Source organism: Pinus tabuliformis, chromosome 1_2, assembly GCF_031772625.1.
Source record: "Pinus tabuliformis cultivar Carrire ecotype Pingquan chromosome 1_2, CPIR1, whole genome shotgun sequence".
NCBI classification, from domain to species: domain Eukaryota; kingdom Viridiplantae; phylum Streptophyta; class Pinopsida; order Pinales; family Pinaceae; genus Pinus; species Pinus tabuliformis.
In genome coordinates, this window is record NC_142298.1 from 808,261,550 (window position 1) to 808,282,562 (window position 21,013).

The 21,013-nt window shown below is 35.9% G+C and overlaps 1 pseudogene; it reads left to right on the forward strand.

The window, feature by feature from the left end:
- Positions 1-21,013, forward strand: part of LOC149208360 (ABC transporter B family member 11-like) — a 153,080-nt pseudogene that overhangs the window by 3,323 nt on the left and 128,744 nt on the right.

Consider the following 21,013-nt stretch of genomic DNA (forward strand, 5'->3'; position numbering starts at 1 on the left):
AAGAGCCATTTGAGAAAGGAAGAATTTAGTAACGTGCTCAGCAATGTAGCTAGTGGACGAAAATGATGGAGAAGCAGCAGGACAACAATCTAATGAATACCATTGTAGGTGCCCCCTATGTTCTTTTTTATTTACATGTTGCCATTCAAATCACACTTTCTGTTCTGTGGATGTCATGATATCTTTAATAAAACAATATGTTCTCTTTTATTTACATGTTGCCATTCAAATCACACTTTCTGTTCTGTGGATGTCATGATATCTTTAATAAAACAATGGATAGAATAGTTTCTAGTATTTAAGTATCCCCTTCTTTAGATCATTGTTAATTCACTTCTTGTTGCTTAGTGTAAAAGACGAGATTCTCTTCTTCCAAGATATTAAATTACAACATCATGTGGGTCAATGTGAAAAGGAATTTGAGGGAGAAGTATCAACTGAGAGAAATTGGGTAAGTATAAGGATATGGGTGCCAGATTATTTTTTCTCTTTCTCCTCCATGTTGGAAACCTTGTAAAGTTCAAACAAAAACACACACACGAAAAACACGAAAACGCTAAAAAAATTATACACCATTTTGAAAATGAGATTGTGGTTCTATTTTTGATACTGTCCTTTTTGGTCATTTTAGGTCATTTTAAACTCTATTCGCTTTTTGTCATAATTCTCTACCCTACAAAACACACTACTAATTTTTCCTTTAACTAATCCTTTTTTTCCCAAAAAAATGGATTTATTTTATCTGAAGAAAATTTCAAATTCATCCCTCTTAATTAATCGGTCGCTTGCTTTATCCTTGTGGTTCAGGAGTTTCTTTCAGTAAATGAAATCAATCAATACTAGTTATATAATCCTAGTCCTTGTTCCAAGAGATAACGAGATGAAATCAATACTAGTTATATAATCCTAATCCTTGTTCCAAGAGATAACGAGGTGCATAATAGGTTGATTGCTTTATCCATGTGGTTCAAGAGTTTCTTTCGGTAAATGAAATCAATATTAGTCATATAATCCTAATCCTTGTTCCAAGAGATAACGAGGTACATAATAGGTTGATTGCTTTATCCTTGTGGTTCAGGAGTTTCTTTCAGCAAATGAAATCAATATTAGTCATATAATCCTAGTCCTTGTTCCAAGAGATAACGAGGTTTTTTCACTTTAATGAAAAATCATTCATAAAAGAAAAATAATTCATGACATAGAAAATTTGTTTCTAGTAAGAGCTTTATTGATTTACTTATGTACTTGATAATAATTATAATGAAATTAAACAAATAATCAAATGACACCCACAAATTTTGAATAGGTCCTTAAATTTGTTTATTTTTCACTTTAATGAAAAATCATTCGTAAAAGAAAAATAATTCATGACATAGAAAATTTGTTTCTAATAAGAGCTTTATTGATTTACTTATGTACTTGGTAATAATTATAATGAAATTAAACAAATAATCAAATGGCACCCACAAATTTCGAATAGGTCCTTAAATTTGTTTATTTCTTGGATATTGAACAAATAATCAAATGGTACCAACAAACTTAAAACAAGTCCATCACTTATGTACTTGATAATTATAATGAGTTTAGAACCAATAATCAGATGGTCCATCTTAAATGTTTAGGTTTAGCTAATTCTGTTTATTTTTAATCTCAACAACTTTCTTTTTAAGATTTCCTCATTCTGTTTATTGAATGCATAACATAACAAGCACTCTTTGTATGTGTTTTTTGACTTTAGCTAAAACCTTACACAGGGTCAAAATTTGGATATTATGGCCCATTCACTTATGTACTTGATAATTATAATGAAGTTATGCTACCAACAAAGTTAAAACAAGTCCAATTTAAATGTTTAGATAGTGTTTAGATTTAGCTAATTCAGTTTATTTTTAAGCCTAGCAAGTTTTCTTTTTAAGATTTGTTCTTTCTACTCAACAATTTTTCCTTTTATTAAATACATAACAATGTAACAAGCACTCTTTGTATGTGTTTTTGGAATTTAGCTAAAACCTTACAGGGTCAAAATTTGAATGTTATGCTCATTTTGGCAGTTTCCATCAGTTTTCCTTCAATCCAAAAGTCCATTTACTAGATAGAACAATGGTACTAGGAAGTTACCCAATAAGTCATCAGTGAAGGTATTATTGATTTGAATTATAGATATTAGCTTGATTGCATGCAGTGTTAGTATAATCGTGCATTACTTTATTGAGATATAAAGTTCAGAATTAAAAATCTCAATAAAGTTCAGAATTAAAAAGGCTCAACAAAGACAACGATTGTATTATAAAGCTTGCAATGTATTATTGATTTGAATTATAGATGTTAGCTTGATTGCATGCAGTGTTAGTATAATCGTGCATTACTTTATTGAGATTTTTGAGTGTTAGTATAATCGTGCATTACTTTATTGAGATATAAAGTTCAGAATTAAAAATCTCGATAAAGTTCAGAATTAAAAAGGCTCCACAAAGACAATGATTGTATTATAAAGTTTGCAATTAAAAAGGCTCCACAAAGACAACAAAAAATCACAGGGTGATTAAGAAATATTTCCCCAACAACTTATAAAAACTGGTGTGTGTATATGATCATATTATCAATTGGTGGAATCCTTAACAAATTATATGCCAGCTTAATATTTATCAAGCTTGTAATTGCTTTATTTGCCAGCTTAATAATTATCAAGCTTGTAATTGCTTTTTAAATTTTGCAGAGAACATTTGTAATTGCAGTTACAAGAGGCAGGACCAATTTGGATGGTTTGATAATAGTGAAAATTCAAGGTCTTATCAAGCTTGTAATTGCTTTATATGCCAGCTTAATAATTATCAAGCTTGTAATTGCTTTTTTAATTTTGCAGAGAACATTTGTAATTGCAGTTACAAGAGGCAGGACCAATTTGGATGGTTTGATAATAGTGAAAATTCAAGGCCAGTGGATGGACAAACCTCTAATTGTTTTGGTAACAGGAGTAAAACACTCCAAGGGCAAATACCAAATTTGTATTAAATACTAAATTTGCATTTTCCTCTGTATACATTACATTAGATATATCATATTGGTGATCAAACTAATTTCAAATTTCTATTTTCAGTCTTGCAATAAGTGCAAGATTATCATATAGTTCTGAATACATTACATTAGATATGTCATATTGGTGATCATTCCAACATTAAATTTCTATTTTCAGTGATGCAATAACTGGGCTGTAATGGTGGCTTTGTTCTCCTAAGCGTCTGTCCAAAATAAAATGTCTTGTTGCAAACAGTCGATCCTCTTGTTCACTCAAGTTTTAGAACTTGCCTCGCTATGGGTCTTCTTTATTGGAATTGGGCCTCTAGTTCAACCAAATATTACAAGTGGCCTCACATTGGGTTTTTTCTTAATCCTTTCTTTACTGCAACATCTTCCTTACCTAGTTTACCTCCTTCAAGTGGAACTTAGGTTTAAAGTTCCGGAGGCATCCCTCATAAAGCAGCGTTGACCTATGAAAACAACTCTCCTATGCCGCACTTTCATACATTGCACACACATGGATACAGATCACGTCCTTTCTGGCTCCGATGTCAATATATCAATGTGTTAATCGAAACAGTGACTCTGGCTGCAGCCACAAGTAAAAGCCCATTAACAAAATGAAATGCAAATCGATATTTAAATTCCCACAGCATCAACATGTCTTCTATATTCGTGATACAAGTCACAATGGTATAACTGATCATTAACTATGTAACTAGTGAAAATTGTAATTGAAGTGCAAATTAACAGTGTAATTATATTACTCTAATGGAAGATTGTACAATAACCTTTATCATATGTTTATAGTTTTATTTTGCATTTTCCGAATAAGAATGTATAATAACCTTTCTCATATTTTTATATTTGCCGTTGTTTTTTCAGGTTGGGAAATTCATCCAGGTCGTGTCAACATTCTTCGGAGGTTTTGTTGTCGCCTTCATCAAAGGATGGAAACTTACCCTAGTAATGCTATGTACGATTCCCCTTCTTGCACTGGCGGGCAGTGCTATGGCTATGATAATATCGAAGATGTCAAGCTGAGGCCAGCAAGCATATGTAGAAGCGGGCAATGTTATGGAGCAGACAACTGGTTCATTTAGGACCCGAAGTATGTGATCAATAACACAAACCACGCCTTTTCATGTCATAAAACCAGGTTTCTTTAGATCTGAAATTGAGGGTTACCGTGTTTTCATACGAGCACCAGTTCTATTGTATATAATCTATACAGATTAATAACACATTTTAGTTACATTTCAGGCTGCTGCTTTTATCGGGGAGAAGAATGTTGTTACTGACTATGAAAATTCCCTTACAATTGCTTACATGGCTACTGCTCATCAATGGTTGGCTGCTTATCAATGGTTGGCAGCTAGTTTTGGCGTTGGGTCTTTACATTTTATTTTGTTCTCCACCTTTGCATTGGCTCTTTGGTATTGATAACGGTTAATTATTCATGAAGGATATTCTGGAGTGTGATTAATGTCATCATTGCAGTTCTCACTGGAGGCATGTGACTTGAATCTGCATTGTGACATGCATTATTGTCACTTGATGAGGAAATTTGACTATAGGGATTTGCACTTATTCAAACTAGATAAATTCACATTAATTAAAGAGAACACAATGATAAATGTTCTGCTGGATTTCAGGTCTCTGGGACAGGCGTCACCATGCTTAAATGCCTTTGGAGCTGGACAAGCTGCAGCTTACAAAATGTTTGAGACAATTGATAAAAAGCCAGAGATTGATGTATATGTTGTTAGTTTGACAACGAATTAGTAATTTTGGGTAAAATGTAATTAGTCAGTTTTATAGTGAATTCTCAGTTATGTAACTGAGGTCGATGATATAAAACTAGTGAATGCCCATGGAATGTATATGAGTGAAGAATCATTGTTGAATAATATATTCCAATCCCTTGCCCCGTGGATGTTTCCTTGACACGTTGTCGAGGTTTTACCAAATTCTGTGTCTGTGTGTGTTTGGTTTCGAGTTAGTTATGGTGTTTTCTTGGTCAATATATTAATTGAATGTGTGTAGTTCTTTCCTATTTTTCTTCTATTTCACCAACAAGTGGTATCAGAGTCGTGAGTCCAAAACCTGGGCGTGTGGTTGTATCAGCGTGAGAGTCGTGAGTCCAAAACCTGACTGGCGTGAGTCGAATCATGCTGCGTGTATCAGCATGAGGCATGAAGGGCTGTAATTGCTCTGCGTCAAGGAGTGGAGCCGAATCTTGCTGCATGTATCAGCGTGAGGTGTGAAGGGCTGTAATTGCTCTGCGTCAAGGAGTGGAGTCAAATCTTGCTGCGTGTATCAGCGTGAGGCGTGAAGGGCTATATGTGCTCTGCGTCCAGGAGTGCAGAATCGTTGTTGAAGAACCGTTCCAGTGCTAGTGTTGTCCCTGCGTGACCAAAACCCTACGTGAAGGAGGCGAGAGGCTGAGCCGAATCTTGCTGCATGTATCAGCGTGAGGCGCGAAGGGCTGTAATTGCTCTGCGTCAAGGAGTGGAGCCGAATCTTGTTGCGTGTATCAGCGTGAGGCGTGAAGGGTTGTATGTGCTCTGCGTCAAGGAGTGCAGAATCGTTGCCAAAGAACCATTCCAGTGCTAGTGCTGGTGCTGTCCCTGTGTGACCAAAACCCTGCGTGAAGGAGGCGTGAGGCTGCGCGTGAGGCGTTTGTGAGTCCAAAACCTTGCGTGAAGAGCCAGACTGCTGGTGTTGTCCCTGCGTGAAGAGCCAGACTGTCGTGTATTTAAAAAAAAAAAGGAGAGCCTGCGTTATCTCCTACTGGCCTACATAAAGTTGCAGAGGACTTGTGACAGAGCCTGCATGAGATCTAGGTATATTTTTTTTAAAGAAAAGAAATTATTTGTTGAAGACAATTTTTTTTGTTTACCCAGAATATTTTGGGTTGGGTTCATAAACCAGTTGAAAAGGAAGTTGTCCAAAACTGATAAAGAGCAGGGTTTCAGTAAGAATAACAAGTTTTATTTTTCAGTAAAATTTGTTGAAGGGTTTCTCTAAAAAAAAAAAAATATTGCAGAAAAACAAAGGCTCAAAATTGTAGAAAGAAATTTGTAAAATTTGTTTGTTTAAAAAGCAGGCTCAGTTTTTTAAGAAAAAGGGAAACAAAGTTTTTTTTAAGAAAAGGATAGCTGAAAGACTGAAACCCTAGGAGAAGAACAAAATGGCCAAGATGTCGAATGCGAAATTCGAGGTGGAGAAATTCACCGGAAAGAGCAATTTTGCTCTTTGGAAACTGAAGGTTAGGGATCTGCTTGTGCAACAAGGGTTGCACAAGGCATTGGATGGGGCAACTAAGAAACCTCCAACCATGACTACTTCAGACTGGGAGAACTTGGATGCCCAAGCTCTCAGTACCATCCGGTTATGCCTAGCGGATGAAGTTCTCTTCAACATTGTTGAAGAGACTACAGCGTCAGGATTGTGGGAAAAACTTGAAACTCTCTATATGACAAAATCATTAACCAATAGAATTTATCTGAAACGACAGTTATACAGTCTTCGAATGAAAGAAGGTTCAAACGTTGCAGAACATTTGAATGTTTTTAATACACTAATATATCAATTAACAGATATGGAAATTAAAATACAAGAAGAAGATAAAGCCATAACCTTGCTGTGTTTTCTGCCTGACTCATGGAATCACTTCGTAACTTCAATCAACTTGAGCACTGCTGATTCTTTGAAGTTTGAATCAGTCGTGGTAGCTCTCCTGTCTGAAGAAGTATGAAGGAAATCCAGCACTGAAACAGCTGCGTCAGAAGCCATGGTCGCTAGAGGACACTCAAAGGAAAGAGGAGAAAAATCAAGGGGGTCTTCTAGATCAAAATCGAAGGGCAAGAAGTGTAAGGCAAAATGTTGAAACTACGGTAAAATTGGACACTTGAAGAAAGACTGTTGGAAACGAAAGGAATTCAAAAACCCGAAGAACGAAGTGAATCAGGTCGATTCAGGGATGATAGACGAAGTTTTATTTGCTGAAGAATTATGTATGGTAGATGAAACTTCACCTGAATGTAATGTCTCTCAGGGTTTAGATAGCTGGTTGTTAGACTCTGGTGCTTCGCATCACATGTGCCCACATAGAAATTGGTTTACTTCGTATAAAAATGTAAACGGTAGTTCTGTGTTTATGGGTAACAATGTGTCATGTCAGACTGTTAGGATTAGAGATATCAGGATTAAGATGTATGATAACACAGTTAGAACATTAACTAGTGTTAGACATGTACCTGATTTGAAGAAAAATTTGATTTCTTTGGGAGTGTTGGATTCAGATGGTTATAAGTTTACAGGTCAGGATGGCATCTTAAAAGTCTTTAAAGAAGCACTTGTGGTTATGAAGGCAGAAAATGTCGGAAATCTTTATAGGTTAAAAGGAAGTACTCAAATCAGTGAAGCAGCGATTGCGTCAGAAAAGGAAGAAGCAGGTACTCATCTATGGCATTAGCGATTGGGTCATATGAGCGAGAAAGGTCTTCAGGTATTGATGAAACGTAAATCTCTTCCTGGTCTGAAATCCTTGAATTTAGATTTCTGTAAACATTGTGTGTATGGAAAACAGTGTAAACAGAGATTTAAAGTTGGAAATCATAATAGTAAAGATGTTTTAGACTATATTCATTCTGATCTGTGGGGGCCTTCCCCTGTTGTGTCATATGGAGGTGCATTGTATTTTTTAACGTTTATTGATGATTACTCCCGTAAAGTTTGGGTCTATATGCTAAAAAGGAAACCTGATGTATCAAATGTCTTTAAACAATTTAAAGTAATGGTAGAGAAAAGAACAGGCAAATCTATTAAATGTCTAAGAACTGACAATGGTGGTGAGTTCACTTTAGTTGAATTTGAACAATACTGTAAGGATGAGGGAATTGTTAGACACAAAACTGTTGTTTATACTCCTCAGCAAAATGGTGTTGCTGAGCGTATGAATCGGACTCTTATTGAAAGAGCCAGAAACATGATCAAAAATGCCAACTTGCAAAAGGAGTTGTGGGCAGAAGCAATATCTACTGCTTGTTATTTAGTTAACAGATCACCTTCAGTAGCAATTGATTGTAAAATTCCTGAAGAATTTTGGTTAGTTCAATCTTATGACTCCTTAGCCAAGAACAATACCTGGGATCTTGTAGAGCTTCCTAAAGGGAGAAGTGTTGTTGGATGTAAATGGGTCTTCAAACTAAAACAGAAAGTTGATGGAAGTATTGAAAGGTATAAGGCGAGACTGGTAGCAAAAGGGTATTCTTAGGTTGAAGGTATAGACTTTCATGAGATTTTTTCTCCAGTTGTAAAACTTGTTTCTATACGTACTGTGTTGGCACTAACTGCGTTGCTTAATGTTGAGTTAGAACAGTTAGATGTTAAAACAGCTTTTCTACGTGGTGATTTGAACAAAGAGATATATATGGAACAATCAGAAGGTTTTGTACGAGGTCGCAGCAGAAGATTAGTTTGCAAGCTCAGGAAATCATTGTATGGTCTGATGTAGTCTCCCAGACAATGGTACAAGAAGTTTGATTCCTTCATGGTGAGCCAGAACTTTATAAGAAGTGAGTATGATCATTGTGTGTACTTCAAAAGTTTCAATGGCATATTCATTATCTTAGCTTTGTATGTTGACGATATGCTTATTGCAAGCAAAAGCATGGAATAGATCAACAGGTTAAAGGCTCAACTCTTTAGGACGTTTGATATGAAGGATCTTGGAGTAGCAAAACATATCTTGGGCATGGAGATACACAGAGATAGGAAAAATGGTAAGCTTCGGTTATCAAAACAGAAGTATGTGGAGAAAGTACTTGAAAAGTTCTCTATGAACAATGTGAAACCTGTTAATGTTCCACTAGCTTCCCATTTTAAGTTTTCTTCGGTTTTGAGTCCTAGAGCCGATGAAGAAAAGCAGTATATGTCTCATGTACCATATGCAAATGCTGTAGGCAACTTAATGTATGCGATGGTATCTACAAGACCTGACATTTCACATGCAGTTAGAGTTGTCAGTAGGTTCATGGCAAATCGAGGAAAAGAACATTGGCAAGCAGTGAAATGGATGCTTCGATATCTAAGAGGCACAAGTGACCATTGCATTGTCTTTAATGGTAGTGAAGGATTAGTCTGCGGATATATAGACGCTGACTATGCAGGTGATTTGGACAAAAGAAGATCTACTACAGGTTATGTCTTTACTCTTGCAGATGGAGCAATTAGTTGGATGTCAAAGCTTCAAGAAACAGTTGCGTTGTCCACTACCGAAGTTGAATATATAGCTGCTTCAGATGCCATTAAAGAAGCAATCTGGTTAAAGGGTCTGCTCGATGAAATTGGAAGAACGCAGGAGAAAGTAAATATACTATGTGACAGTCAAAGTGCTATTCACTTGGCTACAAACCCTGCCTATCACAGCAGAACCAAGAACATTGATGTAAGGTATCATTTTCTGAGATATGTGATCGATGGCGGAAAAGTAGCTCTTCAAAAGGTCCATACGCGAGAGAATTGTGCAGACATATTCGTAAAACTAGTTACAGTAAAGAAGCTGCGGTGGAGTTTAGCTTCTCTTGGCTTGCAGAAAAGATGATGAATGGGCATGGGCAAGGGATTAGGAAAATTGTTGTCAAGGTGGAGTTTGTTAGCTTGACAACGAATTAGTAATTTTGGGTAAAATGTAATTAGCTAGTTTTATACCGAATTGTCAGTTATATAACGCGGGTCGATGATATAAAACTGGTGAATGCCCATGGAATGTATATGAGTGGAGAATCATTGTTCAATAATATATTTCAATCGCTTGCCCCGTGGATGTTTCCTTGACACATTGTCGAGGTTTTACCACGTAAATCCTGTGTCTATATGTGTGTTTGGTTTCCAGTTAGTTATGGTGTTTTCTTGGTCAATATATTAACTGAATGTGTGTAGTTCTTTCCTATTTTTCTTCTATTTTACCAACATATGCTTGCCATGTTTAAATGCCTTTGGAGCTGGACAAGCTGCAACGTACAAAATGTTTGAGACAATTTATAGAAAGCCAGAGATTGATGTATATGATACAAATAGATTGGTACTTGAGGATATTCAGGTTGATATTGAGCTTAAAGATGTACACTTCGGTTCCAGTGCGGCTTTATGTTCATATATTTTCTGGGTTCCCACTGGAAATACCCATAGGTACCATTGCAGCTATAAGGGTACCACTACAGCTATAGTTAGAGAGAGTAGAAGTGGAAAGTCCAAGTTATATTATCTTATAGATCGATTCTATGATCCACAAGCTGGTGAAGTGCTTATAGATAGTGTCAATATCAAACAATTTAGTGGAGAAGGCAAAAAAATTGGACTTGTAATCCAGGAACCTGCTCTCTTTGAAACGACTATTAAGGAGAATATTGCATATGGTAAAGATGGGGCAACAGCAGAGGAAATATAGGCTGCTGCAGAGCTTGCTAATGCGGCAAAATTTATTAGTAACATGCCTGAAGTTTCTAGAAATAGATCTTCATTATTGGTGATTGGTATATGTTGACAGTCATGGTTACTCTTTTCAGGGGTTTGATGCCCAATTATATGGAGCTCAAAAGCAAAGGATTGCGATTGCGTGGGCTATTTTAAAAGATGCCCGAATTCTCCTCGTCGATGAAGCTGCCAGTGCCTTGGATGCAGAGTCTGAAAGAGTGGTTCAAGAAGCTGTTGATAGAATTACGAGAAATAGAACAACAGTTATTGTTGCAGATCGTCTGGCTACTGTCAAAAATGCTGATATGATCGTTGTCGTCCAGCGTGGCTGTATTGTTAGAAAAGGGTAAATTTCTGCAATGCTTTAGTTTTTAATCTTTATTAACAAACAACACAGATATCGACAATCTAACATCCACTTGCTTATAAAACATTTTTTCTCCATTCCATGATTAACAAATATTGTTCAAAGGTCTAAGCTGGGGGAACGAACGAATGGCGGGGAGCTCTGACGGAGTCGGGATTTAGCGGCGAGTCTAACCGCACGTTCGAAGACCGCAGTCAAGGAACGGTTTAACACAGATCCCGCATTTGTTTCGGTGCTGACCTCGCATCTGGGCGACAGACCGATCACGGTGAGCGACAGGACTTAGACTAACCGCCATGGAGAATCAACAATTAACGGACCTCGTGGACTTCACCGAGGATCCGTTCGAGGGACAGACGGTTTTCAGTAACCCTAACCATGCTAAGGCTGTTTTCACTCCGCCGGTTTCTGAGGAAGTTAGGGCACAGCTATTGACCCCGGTGGTTTCGTCTGAATCCGCGAATGAAGCTATTGGTATTGAGGCTCCGCCTCTCTCTCTAGGGCAAGATCCTTGTCGAATTCTGGGGGTTCGAACTTCGGGATACTTCAGCACTCCTACTGTTAACACTCAAGTCTCTAAGCCCACGACTCAGACAAAGAACACGGACCCTCTCTCGGAGCATCCATCAGCCCCCGGATCAAAGAAGCGGAAAATTAGGTGTGTGAAGGCTACTCAGAAGGATATCTCGATTGAATTTGGGAACCCGACAGATTTCGAGGAAACTATGAACAATGCCCGCACGATGCTGGTGGGACATGTGCGGGGGCGCAAGAAAAATTATTTGATATTTTGCAACAGGCTTAGTGAGGTGACTCTTCTTCGTTACTCATTACTCACGCAGAGCTATTAATGGAAATGAGAAACGTTAATTTCAGGTTCACACTCCCAGCTCATCATGAACCCATCTGGGCCATTCTCCCAGCTTATATGTCTGCAGGAAATACATCCACCAAAAGAACAATATGCAAATGATCCTGAGCATATGGAAATGCATTTGCATGATTCCAGGACCGTTGGCAGGCGTAGTAGTCGAAAGTCATCTCCTAGACGATCTATATAAGCAATAGATCATCGGGAATTGGTGGTAGTTCTAACTCTGTTTCTTTTCCATTTTCGTTGCCTGGTGGAGTTGGTCTCCAGGAAAATGTTCAAGTGGGCAAAAGTAAGCCAAAGAAGGGTTTCACGAATTGGTTTTCGTCCAAAAATCAGGGAGATGTCGAGGATGGGCAGTTAAAATATGGAAAAAATGTTGTTTCACGCCTAGCATCTCTCAGCAAGGCAGAGACTCTAGTGTTCATACTGGGATCCATTGCAGCAGTTGTTCATGGGGTTACATTTCCTATTTTTAGTCTCTTGCTTCCAAGTGTTATTGCCAGTTTTTACGAACTTCCACATAAGCTTCGAAAAGATGCCAGATTCTGGGCACTTATGTATATAGTTTGCAAGCGACATGCCTCCTCATGGGACCAACACAGATCATCTGTTTTGCTGTTGCTGGTGGCAGGCTTGTGCGACCTATACGATCATTGACATTTAACAAGATTGTTTACCAGGAGATTGGATGGTTTGATGATAGTGATGGTTTGATTGATGACAAACCTTTTACCGTTTTGTTAATGGGAGGAAAAACACTCCAAAGAGTAAACACTAAATTTGTATTCGCCTTGGGCAGACGTTAGATATATCATATTGGTGATTATCCAAACTCCAAATTTGTGCAATAGGTGCAAGATTATCAACAGATGCTGCGACAGTGCGTAGTATAGTGGAAGATTGTGTTCAGAATATTTCAACAATCACTGCTGGTATTGTTATAGCTTTTTCAGCAAACTAGAAGTTGGCACTTTTGATATTAGCTCTCCTTCATCTGCTAGGTCTTTAAGGTTGAGTTCCAGTGAAGTTCCTGTAGGGTTTTTCTACTGATGCAAAGGTTAGAAATGTCATTGGCCCTGAAAAGAGTGTACACAGACTACATATTGCTAGACATGGTTGATAAATCATATTAGAAGATGTATAATTGGACAATTTTTCAATTGGGATTCATGGTTTAATACAAATCGGACTTTCAACTGTAGACCAGGAGGTTTCTCCTCTTCCTAAAGAGCTTTAAACATTTTGGGATGTTATTCCTATAGAAAGGGATCATATTCCAGGTTTTGTATGAGGAAGCCAGTCAGGTTGCAAATGATGCTGTTTGGAAGCATTCAAACCGTTCCTCCTTTTCTGCCTCTACAATTAGCCTTTACAATGAAAAATGCTCTGTTCCCTTGACGGGGACGGCATTATCTTGTTCTTTCATGGCAAGAAGGACCTGGATTTCTGCCTTGTCTCTAAGACCAATTTACATATCAATGGGCATTTCATTGGCAAGAGCAAGAAAGAGGGTCTGAAGTGCGATTCACCTGGGTGCAGTCCATCGGTATGCAGTTCGATTCCCACAAGCTCTACCTGGGCGCCAACAAGGTTGCCACGTGGGACGATGCCCACGATGAACTCTCTCTCTCTTCCTGGATGACCAGCCGATCATCCTCTCGCCGGCCCGGGGCGCCGAGTGGGAGTCTGTGGTTGGACACAACTCCCCTGAATATTAGTAGGCATGGGAAATAATTTATTTCAGTTCAAGAATGTATATATTTTAATACTATGTAAGATATTTTAATGTATATACTGCAGTCCGTAATTGGATGTAATTTAATTCAGCAATGCATATACAACAGTTGGGTGGAATTTGAATTGTCCAGACTATCAATATTATAAAACACTTAGTCTTAAAACTCTAAGAACTGGTAATGGAGTTGGGTAATCCAAAGAACTGGTAATGCAGTTGGGTAGTCCAGTTAGATATATTGAGACGTGCCCTAAATCCTGCAGAGTTCAATGCAATCTCTGTGGGTGGAATTTGAATTGTCCAGACTATCAATATTATAAATATATTATAAAGCATTTAGTCTTAAAACTCTGAGAACTGGTAATGGAGTTGGGTAATCCAGAGAACTGGTAATGTAGTTGGGTAGTCCAGTTGGATATATTGAGACGTGCCCTAAATCCTGCAGAGTTCAATGCAATCTCTGTGGAAGCTCTATGATACTGAAGGTTGCAGATCTCAGTGCAATCCCCACCCTTGAAGAGGATTGTTAAATATCTATCATTCAAAAAAATTAAATATCTATCACTCATACTCTTTTGGTTCGTGTATCTCTGTGCATGACATATTATTTCTGTGATTCTATTGTTAGAAATCTGCAGTTTCTAAATCTTAATGTGACCCGATTAATTAAGTCATAAATAAATCATTCTATAATTGAAGCATTAAAGCGTTAAAAGCATTAAAGCATTAAAGCATGCATTAAAGCATTAAAGCGTTGAATTGGTATATGATGGACGTACCAGATTAAGAGTTAAATGATATATATAAAGGATTGGGTCCTCTCTCTCCCCACAAGAGTTGTATTCTTCTCCATCAAGAAACACATAAGGAAGTGAGGGCAAGAGGAGAGAAACCGAATTCTGAGAAGAAGACAGAAGACAGAAGACAGAAGATGGCAGCCATTACATCTTCCGCTGTTAGTCAAGGTATGTCATCTTAAACAACATATTAAGTTCTGAATGTGAAATATTTGGTATTGATGATCTTGGGCTGTTAATGGAAATTTTTACATGTGGTATCAGAGCCAATCAATAACTGGATATTTCCTATAATTGCAATTGATCTGTTCTGTGCTTTACTCATGTGATTGAGCCTTCGGGAAACTGTGGGGTTTTCATGAAATGATCACGCATTCTCATGAGTCCTTTGACTATGCACCGTCGGGTCCTTGTTATTTGCTAGGGTGTTTGAGAAATCCGCTGACGGGTTTAGATGTCTCACTTATATTTGGGTTTGAAGCCATGAATTTTTTGATTTGCAATTTGCATCCATTTATGAACAGTTTTGTGGGAAAAAAGTATGCTGCGTTTGTGGTATTGAAGTCAAGGGTTTGATTTGCTGTCATGTGTAATTTCCTATTAAATGTGTCATTTTGGTCCTTCCAATACCATGAGCTATACGTTGTCCTTTGGATGCCATGAACTGATTGGGCTCCGGCTGTTACATGATGATATTGAATATTTTGTATATGCCCTGTTTTTTTTGCATCTCTGGTTTTCAGTGGTTTCCTGTGCCTTTTATGTTTTATGGCACATTGCAAAATTTTTTGGCAAATAATTTCTCTCAGAACAAAATTTTAACATGTCTTTTATCTTTATTGTAATGATACGTACGCTGCCATTAACGTGTTAATTCAGTGTGTATGTGTAAGGTTGCGCGTTTGTTTTCATTATAGAGGTATGTAGAGCTTATGAGCTACACACCGTCAAGGCATTGTGGGCTCATTGAATGAGAGTCCTAATAGGCTCAAGGGCTGAGGCCCGTCAGGTTTACGTGGATCATGTGTCCAAGGCCCATAAGTTGAGCCCGTTAAGTATGAAAGACGGGTCCATACAAAGGCATGTATATACAAAGAGTGATATGCGCTATAGGTGGGCGTATGTCAGGTATCGGTCCTCTATAATATTTGATATATGTAATCAATACATGTGTGAGGTTGTTCATTCTGTTCTCACCTTTGCATCCGTTGTGCTCAATCGTTATAAGGAACGATGAAAACAGTTTTACGGTTCTTTTTGCCCAACTGCTCTTGCCTTCTTAATGTATATGTCAAATGCGGAAGCATAGACGACGCAGGCAATGTGTTTGACAAAAGACGTCACATTCAAGTCCGGTTTTGATGATGAAAGTCTGAAGGCAGACGCCTTCTCGCAGTGCTCTCTTGAATGTAGTAATTGAAATCCAGCGATGAAAATCCCGAAGGAATTTCTGTATCATTTCTCTTTTCGTAAACCATGCCTGCGTTTCTACTCAATCCCATTCAGAATTCCACTCTGTGAATTTGCGATTCCCAACCATTCCTTCAATTCGTGATGCTTAATGCCACAGCAGAATCCATGCTGTTTTCAAGTTATTTCAATAACAATACCATTTGAGTTCGGTACACGATCTAAGTAAACAATTTGGCGGATAGGGGTTTGCGATCCCTAATACATGTTTAAAAGGATGATTAGGACAGAGATGTTTAGGACAGGGATATCTGGTTTGAATTCCTTGTTACTATTCATATAGGCGTCTTCCCTTCAATCCAGATTGAAATTATTGACACATTTATTTTGATCATGAAGGATTAAATATTTGAAGAGTTTTGATGATGAAACGTTGACTTTACACGAAAGTGTATGCTTGCATTATAGTTTTGCAGTGTTTACAAATTAATGAAGGGAAAAATAATGTGACGCGTAGCAAGGACAAATATTTGAAAGTGTGCATTCTTTAATTGTCTGTGCATGTGTGGTTTCAATGCCAAAAAGAATTAATGGTAAGCGTAAGTTTTTAGAAATGCATGATCTGAATATTTGAAGTATGAAATAAAGGGGTTTCAATTGGGTTAAGTTTCGTGCATCATTTACTGTTTTGGCTTTGCACGATTAAAGTTTACTGGTACAAAATAATCGTTTGAAATTTGGGCATAAAAGTAATTGCTCTATGACCGATTGTTTTGCATAAGGTATGTGTTATAAATTATTTATGCACATGAGATTTATGATTTTGTTAATCACCAAAGTGGTCAAAATCAGAATGTTGTTTTGCTTTATGCACATGAGATTTATGATTTTGTTAATCACCAAAGTGGTCAAAATCAGAATAATCATTTAGTGCATAAGTGACATAATGATTATTGATAGAAATTGCCAGTTATAATAATACCAATTAAAAACTGGCGTCACTAATGATAGAACCTGAGAACTTACCCAAAGGAAAGTCTTGTTCTATAACTAGTTGACATGATGAGGTTTAATAGATATTTTGATTAAATAAATATTGATCATCCAAAGATGTCAGTTCTATTTAATTGAATATATTTATTACCTACTTATGTTTGGTATTTAATTATGTTAAGTATAAGATAGTATCTACCCAAAGGAGTGCTATATTATACTATTATGCCTACATCTGAATCGTGTTAGTTATGAGCTAATAGTTATTTCATTTTGCAGGAGTTTCCATGAATACACATGCTTCATCTGTTACATTGTTCACTGGTGTTAATTTTTCTGAATGGAGTGAACAAGTCAATTTCCATTTAGGTGCTCAGGATCTTGACTTGGCACTCCTTGAGGATAAACCTGCTGCTCTTACAAAAGATAGTACTGAGGCAGAAAAATCAAACCATAAAGCATGGGAACGCAGTAACAGATTGAGCCTTATGTTTATTAAGATGACTGTTGCTAACAACATCAAGTCAACAATTCCACAAACAGAAAGTGCTAAGGAATATATGCAGTCTGTGGAAGAGTGTTTTCGTTCAGCTGATAAGTCACTCGCTGGCACTCTTATGGCAGAACTCACGACCATGAAGTTTGATGGGTCGCAAACTATGCAAGAGCACATTATAGAGATGACTAATCTTGCAGCAAGGTTAAAATCCCTGGGACTTACAATAGAGGATTCTTTTCTTGTCCAGTTTATCCTGAACTCGCTACCTTCTGAATATGGACCTTTTCAGATTAACTATAACACTATAAAGGATAAATGGAATGTTAATGAATTGGCCAGTAGACTTGTTCAGGAAGAAGGACGGTTGAAAAATCAAGTAAATCACTCAGTAAGTTTTGCGAGTAATAAAGCTGGTAAAGAAAAGAAAGGAAAATCAAGTCATTTCAAGAAGAAAAAGGCACCTGCTAAGAATGGGCAGGATAAGGAAAAGAAGGAACTAAAGGATATTCAATGTCATTTCTGTAAAAAGAAAAGACATTATCAAAGTGACTGTCCGAAAAGGAAAGCTTGGTTCGAAAAGAGAGGGATTTCGTATGATCCGAACCATAAATCCAAATGGGAAACAGAATGAAATCTTCAATTGAAGGCATTGGGACTTATTGTCTAATTCTAGAAAGTGGATATGTATTAGACTTATAGAAAGTGGATATGTATTAGACTTATACAGTACCCTTTATGTACCTTCATTATCTAGAAACCTTATTTCCGCAAGTAAATTGGATATTTCTGGTTTTAGATGTATGTTTGGATCTGGTTGTTTTGATTTATATAAGAATACTAATAACGTTGATTCTGGTATTCTAATTGATGGTTTATATAAATTGAAACTGAATGACACTTATGCGAATTCCTTGTTGAATGTAGCAAATAATGTTAGTGATCTAGAATTATGTGTGGATTGTATGCTAGCTTCTTGAAATAATAGAAACTGGTAATGCAAGATTCATTGAGAATGGTGAAGTCAGTGGGAGTACTAGAAAAGAAATAGTAGAAATAAAGGAAACAAGGGTAAATGTTACATTGCCTAGAATAGTTCCGCCATCTACTATTACTCCAAATGTTGTTCCAGCTGTTGTAGAACAGCATGATGATAATGAACAACATATAAATGAAGAAGTACTTCCTGAAGGAAATGACTTACATAATACTGATATGCATGAACCACAACAAGTAGCATTAAGAAGACCTCAGAGAAATCGTAGGTCAGCTATTTCTGATGATTATGTGGTTTATATGCAAGAATCAGATTATGATATTGGAATCAATAAGGATCCAGAATTCATGCATTATGGTTGCAGAACTTTATTTCAGGACTTGCGGTTGTCGACACCATTAGCAAGCCGCTGAAAATTTATTGTGATAACTCTGCAGCAGTATTTTTCTCAAAGAACGACAAGTACTCTAAAGGTGCCAAACACATAGATCTGAAGTATCTTGTTGTGAAAGATGAGGTTCAGGAACAAAGAGTGTCAATCATGCACATCAGGACAGAACTTATGATGGCAGACCCTTTGACGAAAGGGTTACAACCAAAACAATTTAAGGAACATGTTCAAAGAATGGGTCTTGGTTGTATTAATGATAATTGATGTGTGACATTCTGAGCTCTTTTATGTGTTTCTGATATACAATTATGTGTCTCTTGTTTTAATGTAGTAGTACGTACTTTATGTAATTTTAAACAAGAAAGAGTCTTATAAAGATATTATGTTTAATCATTATGATATAAGACATTATGTGGACCATTATGCTGTTTTATATAAATTATGAATATGAATTGATGGATTGCTGGTATTGTAGTATATGGAAGGGAATGCATTGAATTAATAGTGCACAACCGCCATAACTCTCAGCAATTTATCATAGTATGATGTTCAACGCTTAATATTATGAATAGTCGGGTCAAGTGGGAGAATGTTAGAAATCTGCAGTTTCTAAATCTTAATGTGACCCGATTAATTAAGTCATAAATAAATCATTCTATAATTGAAGCATTAAAGCGTTAAAAGCATTAAAGCATGCATTAAAGCATTAAAGCGTTGAATTGGTATATGATGGACGTACCAGATTAAGAGTTAAATGATATATATAAAGGATTGGGTCCTCTCTCTCCCCACAAGAGTTGTATTCTTCTCCATCAAGAAACACATAAGGAAGTGAGGGCAAGAGGAGAGAAACCGAATTCTGAGAAGAAGACAGAAGACAGAAGATGGCAGCCATTACATCTTTCGCTGTTAGTCAAGGTATGTCATCTTAAACAACATATTAAGTTCTGAATGTGAAATATTTGGTATTGATGATCTTGGGCTGTTAATGGAAATTTTTACATCTATATCTATATATGCATACACATTATTGTTGATTTTTTATTTGAAAATGGTTTTTGTTTGTAAATATCCGTGTAAATAATCTGTGTATTCTTTGAAGATTACATGTCAAAGTACTTTGCAGAAGATTTATCCAGTCTAGTAGCATTGGTTTATACACCTCATCAGTATTATTTCATTTTTTTAATGAGATTTTATTCTTTTTCAATTTGAGCATCTATGGTTATGGTCATTGGGTGGTTTTAAAGATATTTGATCTCTCTTGGTGCTTGGTGATTTCTAGTTAGGATGGATTTAGTGGATTACTAACAAAATAAGTTTATATGCTTCTTTTATTAAAATATAAGATAAGAATACTCCATTTATGGAAATATAAAAGATAATTTTATTAAAATAATCCTAGAAAGCAATACGCATGCTTAGTTCATTCAAAAATAAGACAAATATATTTTAAAGATAATTTTAAAAAGCAATATGCATGTAGTTGTTTAGTTTCTTAATATTTTACCTTCTCTTAATGGTATCTTTTATCTTGATATTTTAGTCTCTTAATGGTAGTGGTAGATAGAGAAACTTTCGAATACATTAATTTTACCCTCTCTTAATGGTAGTGGTAGATAGAAAAACTTTCGAATACATAAAATAAATTAAGGTAGTGTGTTGTTCTTAAAAATATGTTGCATTTTAATAAACTTATGAATAGATTATAGAAGTCTTATTTTTATAAATCATAAATTATTTTTTTTCCAAAATCTCTATCAATTTTAATAAATTTTCCATTTTTTTTCTTTGTAAATCACTATAAATTAATTAATTAACAAACGAAATATAAAAAAATATAAATGAACTTTTTGTGTTTTAATCACTAAGAATTAATTAACATATGGAATATAAAAAGAAATATAAGCTAACTTTCCATTATGAATTAATTAACTTATGGAATATAAAAAAACCTCTTTTCTTAATCACTATGAATTAATTAACATATGGAATGAAATATAAATAAACTTTCATTTACATTAATTCAAGATATATAAATGAACTCTCTTTTTTTAATCACTATGAATTAATTAACATATAAAATGAAATATAAATAAAGTTTCATTTACATTAATTCATCAGATTTATAATCAATTAGATATTGTTTCAACTATATTTATTGCAAATATCAAGATCTTGACCAAAGTATAAACATCTCATTATGTTACAAGATTTCTCTATTTAGTAAGTTAAAAAAATTAATTATATGTATTGCAAAGATCAAAATGTTAGCAAAAGTACTAAGAGATCATTGTGATTTTGCCTTTTATTAAGTAAAAAAAGAATTAAAAAGGAATTTCACATACTAAGAGATCATTGTGATTTTGCCTTTTATTAAGTAAAAAAAGAATTACAAAGGAATTTCACATACTAAGACATCATTGTGATTTTTCTTTCTATTAAGTAAAAAA